Genomic DNA, 10,223 nt, shown 5'->3' on the forward strand with positions numbered 1-10,223 from the left:
CCAGCAGCAAAGGGGATATATTGAGATGTTGTCCTGCTCGAGGACCTCTCTGCAATAAAAAGTAGAATGTAAATGGCATGAACTGTTTTTAATTCTTAAGTGAGATATCTGTATCGTTAAAAAAACACTCATATAAAAGTCTGAAGACTTATTTTTGAAAATGAAATATAATCAGAGTTCTTATTTTTTCTGGCTAGCCAGTTGCTCTTGTCTGCTCAGGCACCTACATAGCAAGACAACAGGGGTCTTAACTTACATTGACTTGTTTATTGCACAGAAACTCACATTCCCGTATCTTCAAAATGCCATTTCATAGAGAAACATGAAGAAAAAAAAACTAGTGGATTTGTTGCCATGCGGTAAACAGGAGACTTTTTATTCATGCCTCCATTATAGCAGAGTTGTATGAATATAACCAGAGTGATGCAGCTATAGGGAGTGGTTTGGCAGTTGTTATCCAGACAAAAGAGTCGCTGACATCAATGAAAGTTTGGTCTGATTAAGGGCTTAAGGATTAGACGGGCAGAATGGTGTGAAGGAGCAAAAGAAATACAAAAAAGGCAATGACATGTAAGAATTAATCCATGGCTGACTGGAAAATGGAACTACTATCCCGCAGGAAAGTCGGCAGCTAGCGCAAGATACATTGCCTTGAACAGTGAGGAAAAGTCAGAAGGGTTTGGAATTCTCTGTAAAAAAATGTGAAATTCATAAAATTTATTTTGTACCCAAAAAGGGTGAGATACAAGGTTTCCGCTAGAAGAGAGAAATGTACATATAACGTCTAGGATGCTCTAGCCATTGTACATACAGGGAGCTATACAAAAAACAAAAATTAAACATACGTTGGGTTGCTTGCTTATGGTCACTTGAGTGCCTGGATTGAGGTAGGGATCTGTACCCATGGAATTCTTTTCTATCAATTTTTTTTTAAAGGCAATCAAGCCTGTTTAATAAACAGAAATATATAGATAGTACATTGTATATTGTCTGTCTAGATATCAGTGTGATGCTTCCCTTAATACAAGGACCTCAGGATCAGACGACTATGATTAATTAAAAACCAGTGCCTTAATCCAAGAAAGCACTATGGCAAATGGTTAATAGAAACATTGGGATCTTCGGCACTTTCAAATAAGACAGTGATTTTATAATTCCAGTCCTAAAAATCCTTGTTTGGGCCTAAACTATAAGCAGCGACAGTAGAATCAAGTTTTCAGTCATGGACCTTTCCCAATAACCATCTCAAATGAGCAGAGGTTCCATTTAAAGCAACTCGAGGTTGTAGGCTGACATCTTTCCCCCTGTAGCTCCTCTTCTCTGCAGGTGATTATTCTCCTACTGGGCTATTCTCTAGTACCAGAATCTGATTGTGGATGGAGGGGGGTAGAGTGTTGTGTGTGTGTGGGTCTGGAGAACATAGGGCAAGATTTGATGGAAGATTACACACCCTTGAACTGTACAGCTCTTCATTGCTTGTTTTAAATATGACAGGGCAAGGCCACACCTGAAGATACAGGATCTGTCACCATCCTGCTTATTTTGAAGCATCTTAACATTTCAAGTAACAGTCTTATTTGCTTTAATGTTGGGCATGGCTTCCTGCATGCTACGGGGAATCTTATGTGGAATTTTCTAATCACAGAAGTGAACCGGGCAGTCAAGTTCAGGACTGCACTGAGCTCTTGTGCACATATCACTGGATTGGGGCAGACATACTTCAGTTAGGGGTGTAAGCTGACCTAAAGCTGTAGGCCTGATCATGTTGGAGAACACTTCCCCACATGGCTCCTTTGCTCATAATAAAGGTGAAAGAAGGCATCTGCTGGCTTCTTTTCTGTGCGCAGGATGATTCAGAGCAAACAGTTCCTCTGGATGCTCAACTCACTGTGATGTTAAGTCAAAATATAATTGAAAGACTCCAAGAAATTAAGTTGATAGCATTAAAAAAAAGAATCAAAAAGAACCTTGAATTTAAAAGAATAATGTCAAGGTTATTCAGTAAGGCTGAGCAACCTTTCCAAACAAGCAGTGCAGAACTGCTTGCTTGAGACAATTTCTCTCTAAAACATTATGTTCCAGTAGCAAATTTGAAAACCAACACAAAACGTAATCCAAAACATACTTGTTCAGCTTAGCCTTAATTTCCCAAGGCCTTTTCTTATTCAGGTTTATCTCCCAATTTTAGGAGATGAACATCCAAAAATATCATTTACCAACCTAACCAGGTTTGCTCGGAACCCGAGTCCGGTAGGGCTGCCATACTCAGTCGGTCTGCTTCAGATAGCAGCGTTGTTCCCCCCCTCTCTCTTCCAGCAGAAGTTGCAAAGCAGGTCCATCTGCATCAGCTACTGCTGAGAACTGCTCACCAGAAGCCTTCCTTGCGCCCTTATCATTGCCCTCCTTTTTGCATCAATGCCCTTCCTGTTATCAACAAGGCTCTTAAACCACAGCCAAGGTGTTTTATTTTCAAGGCAGGATGCACCATCGAGTCCTGCTTAAATACCTTCTTAACGCCAACCGTTTGTAACATGGCTGAAAATCCTCTTAACTTTTTTTGTCCTCTGCTAATGATTAAAACATTAGGAGAGATGGACCCTGACAACAGGCATAGGAGATATTAATAAGAGGACATGGTGATCTGCATTTTATTTTTGTTTAGTGAGGGGGTGGGGGGGGCTTAATTGTATTCAAACAGGAAATAGCTTAGGTTATGGGGTTCATATCTCACACACCTGCAGCAAATTAATTTGTTGTAGCACATTAATTATCTCATAGGTTCTATTTAGGCTGCAGCTGTTGCTATTATGTTAATATTCTCATCATCATGGTATACAACAGGTTATGGCAGTCTCAGGAAATTCTTGGGGAGGCTCCTCTGGCCGTCTCCTTGGTGGGGGGGGGCGGGGAGAGGAGAGAAAATATGTAACTGAGAAACAAAAACATATAAACCATGATCGGGGCATTTCGCCTTCTATTTATTAATAGTTTTGAAAGCGATTGGCCAACCGAATTCAGAAGAGGATAACAATGGACAAAGATGGCGCGTGCAGAATTTGTGAAAAGAAAAAAAAAGAAGGTGGGGGGAGAAAGAAAGAAATGCCAAACACTGCAGTGCTGGGCGGTGAGTGTTCGGGTGGGGGGGGGGGCTGGGGAAAATGCTGCAGTTTTCATGAAATAATAAGGTGGAGAAAAAAAGGCATACAAAGAGTAGGTTTTTCATTGTCTGTAAAATATAAACACAGATGAATTCTGTCTTTGGTTTGTTCATGCTTTTCACTCTGCACAGCAGGGATGTTCTTAAGAAGTTGCCCTCTGCGAAATTTCACTAAATGGAAACCGTGGACCTTGCATGATGTGATTATAATCACACCAGCCATTCTTTCTACATAATTTTTTTTGTTTAAAATCCAGTAAATTGTCTTGAAAAAAAGAAGAAAATATTTGTATATGGGTACGTAAAAACATGTCTTTAAAAAAAAATCCCTTCAGCAATGCAGAAAGCTTGAAGATATAACTGGCTCAGTATCCCATCGACAAGTCTCCATTGAGTCAAAAACAATATGAAAATTTTGAACTGACAAGAACATGTCTGCTGCCTCAGTCACCGCAATAGCTCACCATGTTGCCTACTAACCAAAAGATCAAAAATTATCGATTTCATGGCGCTGTGTGCTCGGGATAGAAAAGCTACTTTAAAATTTGCATTGTTTAAGAAATGAAATAAGAGGAAAGCCCAGTGTTTTAGGACGCTTTGGAGTGTAAAATGGCTTTATGTTTTAATCTTATCAATGATTTACTATAATACTATTATTTTTAGCAGCTGGGGCCTGGAAATGATTTTTTTAAACTGATGAATTTAGGATTTTGCCGCAGTATACATCTGCAGTCCCAGAATCCTCTGGTAAGATAATCCCTGTTGCGATGGGGAAACGCCTTTAACCTTTTCGTGAATAAAAAATCTGCGACCATTTTGAAATTTAAGAAAGGAGGGGAAGAGGGATGAAATCTAGGAGACAGAATGATATTGACTCTGCATTGAAAGAAAACCGAAAGGAAAACATACTGTAAACGCTTTATGTCCTTTGTTGGCGGCTGTCTTCATTACTTATCTTCTTCCATCAATGGTAACCACACCAACATGTCTCTGACACAGAACGGTAACCATTGTTGTCCTTGCTTAAGAAATCAAAAGCTCAGATATTAAATGTGTACAGTGTTTACAACACGTAAGTGCATGACTGCTATTAGTATTAGTAGTAGCAACCATGATGCAGGATAGCTATTGAGGCTCCCTTTGTCTTTGGAGAGACTCTCATTAAAAGCAGCCCAGTAGATTCTTACATGGCTTGAGTATATAACTGTATCTAAACCGGCAACTTATATTCAAAGCAGTTTAACCTTTTTACGGATGGAAGGAAAATTAAAAGATTGGTGGGCTTATTCAAAGGCCACTTGCATGTTGACTCTTATCACCAAAATTATTCTATTTGGATGTCTGTTTTATAAAATTCTCATCCAGCTGTCAAATATTTTCAAGTTAACAATTCATTATGAAGGCTCCTTCTGGATGAAGAAATACATTCTAATCTGCTAAGGAATAATAATAATAAACCTAGAAGAGAATGTTTTCAAAGCTGTCTGTCGCCTCATTCATATTCCCCATCAATTGTTCTCTATCATCAAGCACCAGCATTTAAGGGGTTACCTGTTGCCACAAATAATGGCACCTGGTGGATGGAGCTGAATGAGGAAAAGGGCAAGTAATGCACCTTTTCACTGCTTCTGTTGCTTTCCATTTAACTGCAGCTAATTTTTCTGCAAGGCTGGGTAAACACAGCAGTCCCGTATTGATTTAAACAGAAAATGAAGTACATAATTCAGATAGAATGGAATAGATATATATTTAATGATCACTTTGGTTCTAGGGGATGCTTGATAGGACACACTTCAAAAAGGCGACAAGATCTGCCAGCTTCAGTCACAAGTGCAAGGCATTTAAGGGACACTTACACTGGCATCAATGTATTGAGATCGCTGGAACTACACTGGTGCAAGTGATACTTGAATTTACCCTTCACGCCTCCCCCCTTCTAATTTTCCACATGGTAAATACACACACACACACACCAGTCTTGCTGTTTACTTGTTTGGGTTGTTGTATAGATATTTCGAAAGTGACATATCCCATTCATGTTTTCTTAGTTTTATTGTGGAACGATTAATGTGTCTACTACATGACTATACTACGTTACTTTACCACAACAATATTATTAAGTGTACCTGTTGTGGCACCTGCATAAAATGAATAAAATCCATGTTAGTTATTAAGGGATAAAAGTCCATCATAATACAGCAGTTGCAATTTTACACACACATACACAAACCCCTCCCCCCATAGGAATTGTTAATGCCAATTACTCCAAAATATCTGAAGCAACAAATAAATAGTACTAACATGTTTATTACAGAGATGAGCAAAACTAGATGTCCAAAAATCAAATACACACTTTCCCACTTTCTGGACACATATATGACTGTTCACAGTCATATTTAGCCAACTATCAAAAGTTCACCAGAGCTTCTTCGTGTTTTCAGATATCCACTAAAATTATTTGGAATTGACAATGTTCATATACAACACAACAACTTTTTTTTTTAAATGAAAGCTGCTTCTGGTAATAATATTTACCAAACCTAAAATAAGTAGTACCCTACTGTGCAAACCTACAACTTATGCTCACATATATTTCACATTGTGCTGGTTATGCATATGGAGTAAACAGCGCTGAAACATCTCTTACATCTTTTGCTTTTATTTTTGTATTCTTCAAGAGGACCCAAAGGATAGTAACACTGCATATAAAAGCTTTACTTGAGGGTGTGAAAAGGTAGTGTGTGTAGGAGAGGCTAACGTTGGGCGATTGGATGCCACTGGAAATGAAGTAATTTTTTTTTAAAAAAATTAAAGTACTGATATAATTAATGCCAAAACACATTCCTAGAACACACAGCATTAGAAGTCAATCATCTCCATTTTCAATGCCTTGTATCAAAGGATGAGGCCCAGTGTTTTGATGTTTCTTTAACTGGCAGTTTTGCTCCATTAGGGGCATTGCAATTTAATTCTTCATTATGTCCCTGAAATAAGGATAGCTAGAATTTAATATTTGCAGTGGAAGTCAGTGACAGTTAAGTTCACCTTGATCATGATTTTCTGAATTTTATTTGTTTGCTTCCTTAAAATTGATTTTAAACAGTAACATACTCAAAGATGAGTTATAAGAATACACCAATAAACTTTTTTTAAAAAAGTTTCTGCATCTCATCATGAACAGAACCACAAAACTACGTAATTTCTGATGAAGCTTTCTCATTGCAAAGATAATAATGACAGCAGAAGGGAGCAGGATGGGGGGGTAATAAGCCTTTGCTGTGTCAAAACCAATCATCACAACAAATCTGTCAAAGTGTACCCTTGGACAAAACTTCTCAAACTATACTTATCACAAACAACTCTTGAAAATAATAATTGCCAGATGCGACTAGGTAAATCCATTAAGCCTCACAAGACCATTTATTTTTGTTTTTGAATCTCTATATTGTATATTACATTGTGGGTTGAACCAATTCAATCATAAACAGCAGTTATTAAAAGTTAGTCAATAACTGGACCACTTTCAGCATTACCTTGGAACTCACAGCTAACCCAGACTCTATAAAACATTGTAAAAAATATAACAGAGAAATTGCAGCTAACACACAAAGCTAATGAGCCCAAAATTTCATATGCACAATTGACTATATGTCTTAAGAATATACAATCAGATACAGAATTGCTAAAAATACAAAACAGGAGGGGGAATCAAAGGCCTCTGGAAATATATTTCAAATAAAATTTAGAAACCTACTGGTATAACCGCCTGATTTCCCTGGTCTTCCTCAATGTGCCTGAATTCCAGGGCCAGAGAATCTCAATACAGACGCTGCCCCTCCTGCTCCTGCGATATCCAGACTTCAATAGGCCCAGCTCTTCAATCCTCAGAGGGTGGGATGGCACACAAAGGAGCTCTGAAAGGTACAGGGGACCATGAAATGCTTCAAGGGCAGTTGACTGATTCTCCGGTTGTGATCGAATACCCAGCGGAATTGCTTTGAGGCAACTTGAAAGCAACAGCCTATTAGCGCCAAGGCTTCTAATTTAATATAATGCATCTTTTTGGCAAGGGCCTAAAACATGGGTGTTGGTGCCAGTGTCCCCATTTTAAGAAGAGTAAAAGTGGGCCTAAGGTGATGAAACCTAAACATGTTCACCTCTTCTCTATCTATCACTGATGTCTATCATAGCAAAGGGACAGGTGCAGCCGTTTTTGGTCCCACCATCCACTGCAACCAGCTACGGTTAGATGGAAGACTTTGGTTCCGGAAATGCTTTCTCTTGCTCACCTTAGAATACTGAGATGGATAAAACATTGACAGGATCTGTAGCTATACCATTCTCAGATATTCTTTATTTTAAAGGATGTTATCTATAGAGTACACTACAATCCTTATTTGTGGGGAAGGGCTGCTGATTCCTTTTGATCTGCTAACCTATATTTTTTTCCTGCACTTTCCAGCCTCCATTGTAACTATTATGGGCTTGTTGAAACAAGCTCTGGTGAGAATTCTAAATCTGTGGAACGTTTACATGACTTTGTCCTGCCTCTTTAATGACTCAGGGGCTGAGATGGTACACAATCATCTTTTTGTGCACTTTGAACTAAGGTTTCAATAGGAAAAGGTAATTTTGTCCTCTCAAGCCTATGGGGATGTTGACATTACTTTGAAATAAAAACAAAGTGCACATTTTAGCTATGGAATCCTGTAGCTATTCAAATAAAGTTAGATCATCATCACCCCAGGTAACCTGATTGTGTTTATTTATGAAGAAGTAAACTCAATACGACTTTTTCCTATACAACTCAGTGCAGCTTACCTTTGAGTAAGCTTGCCTAAGATTGGCTGATAAATTAAAAATGTCACCAATTATCTCCATCAAACCAACAATTTACACATCTACCCAGTAAACTGATACGATTCAGTTTGTTTAAAATGTGCACTATAAACATTAAAATCTTAATCCAAATACAAGCACAATGAACAGCAAAGCACTCTTTAAACTGGCAGGAAATACAGTTGCCAACCTCCTGGGAGGGAAAAACCTGGCCTCTTTAAGAGAGGTGGAACTGAGTAGCTGAAGCTTTTCATGGAATGAAGGTAAAGAGCATTTCCTGCTATATAACATCCCATCACACCTCCATTAAAGGGACATTACATTCCCCCCCTCCAGGCAGTTGGCAACTCTATTAAGAAACAAATTTATGATTTAATTTTCTAGTGAAATTCCATCATGTCATCTCTACTAAAGAAATGGAAACAAATATTATATATAAAATAAACAATGCACCCATATTACTTGCATTTCTTCCCTAGACAGTTGCACATAAAGCCACAAGGCAGTTCTAGCAAACACATTCTATGACAACTGTAACCATAAACGGTATCACCACTCTCTCATTGATCCTTCATTAATAAATAAATTTCACTGAAGTCGCTCAATGGGTCTTACTTCTCAAAAGGCAAGCAATGCATTTAGATTTGGGATTCCAGAGGGTTTATACCTCTTCAGCCTTTTTTCCTGTAAATACCTAACAAATACCTGGTTGGGCTTGATACTTAAATATGCATTGGGCAAACAGCTTCGAGGGGTCTGGGGGAAGTTATGTCGGTGTGACGCCCTGGGATAAGAGAACACAAACTTGTTAAGTCTGAGGAAGTGTGCATGCATGCACACGAAAGCTTCCACCTTGAATAAAACTTTGCAGGTTTTCAAGGTGCCACTGGACTCCAACTTTGTTCTGCTGCTTGCGATCACCATGGCCACCCCCCTGGAACAAACTTGTTTAAACATTCAGAGCCCATTGAAGATCTTTAAGTCTTGCGGAGTCTACAAACCGGTGTAGTTGCACACAACGGCCGTGCAGGCAGATTGTGTGCCTATTTACTCAGAAGCAAGCCAATCCTAACGGCAGCGGAGCTTACTCCCCCAGTGCGAAGAAATGAAGCCACTGGGGATCATCACGATTGAAGGGGATCCAACCGGGCACCAAACTTCCGGATCCCTACCACGCACACCCACCCGCGATGGGGGCTAGCTTGGCGTCAAAGAGCGCGCCCGGGCGGGTGCAAGCGGGGAAAGGCCGTCGAGCAGCTTCCCCTTCCCACGTGGCCTCCGGGAGAGCCGCAGATTCTCCCAGCCTTGAACTCCTCCCACCTCTGGGAAGATAAGGAAGAGGCGGAGTTAAAGGAAAGAAACAAAGCTGGCAAAACACGCGGCTGGGGCGGTCGACCGGCCGGGAGTTTCTCTGGGGTGGTGTCATCGGAGGGCAGGCTCGCCTGGGGAGGGTCAGAGCAGCGCAGGCTGCCAGGAGCAGGGTCCCGATCCCCCCGCAGGGCCGGCGCTCTGGCTTGTTCTAGCCCTTCACTTTGGGAGAAGGACCGATCGCTCCACAGGTTCGTGAATCAGTTGAGACCCGCCGCTAGTAAAGATGTCTGTGTGGACTCCTGCGAGTTGCGTTAGTGTTAGTGGAGGCACCCATGAGACGGGAAAGGTTGCGGCTGGGAGCTTCTCCTTTGAAGGCTGTTAGGAACTCGGAGGAACTTGCGTGCTCCGTATAGCTCAGTACAAAAATGATAGCTTTATTAGTTTACGATTGCAAAAATCATGACAGAAGTCCACTTAAAATTCTATATAGGCCGTTGTAAAATCTTAGCAGTGCAACATGGGGAGGGATGCTGAATAGATCCCTTCTTTACATCGGAGTAGTATAGGATTTCACAGGCAGTTATGATCTGGGCTATATAGGCTATAGGCAGAAATCCCCTGTGCAACAAAATTACATGCACCATCCTTTCCTTGCCTGCGATATGCAATAATATACAGTAGTTTCCTCAGAAGGCGTTAAAATGGAAACGAGGTAGGAATGTTGGAGATCTGTCTTCTCTCCCCCCCTCGCCGCGGAAAATACGGTGTTTGCGTTGGCAGCCAGGGTTTCGAAAGGCATTGCAGACGTTTCCGCCTACGTGAGCGAGGCAGCTACAATCCCCTTCCCGAGATGCGGCGGGAGTAACTTTTTCAGGGTCTCCCCCCTCCCCCCCCCGGGTTCTGAACGCAAACGCAG

General features: G+C 40.5%; 1 long non-coding RNA gene across 1 annotated transcript; it reads right to left on the reverse strand.

Moving 5' to 3' along the window:
* Positions 1–5,965: 5,965 nt before the first annotated feature.
* Positions 5,966–7,300, reverse strand: LOC132577833 (uncharacterized). Its single transcript, XR_009555853.1, has 2 exons — positions 6,912–7,300; positions 5,966–6,141 (listed from the first exon to the last, which is right to left on the reverse strand). It is a non-coding gene; the product is annotated as an uncharacterized LOC132577833 (long non-coding RNA).
* Positions 7,301–10,223: the final 2,923 nt, after the last annotated feature.

Source organism: Heteronotia binoei, chromosome 10, assembly GCF_032191835.1.
Source record: "Heteronotia binoei isolate CCM8104 ecotype False Entrance Well chromosome 10, APGP_CSIRO_Hbin_v1, whole genome shotgun sequence".
Lineage (NCBI taxonomy): Eukaryota > Metazoa > Chordata > Lepidosauria > Squamata > Gekkonidae > Heteronotia > Heteronotia binoei.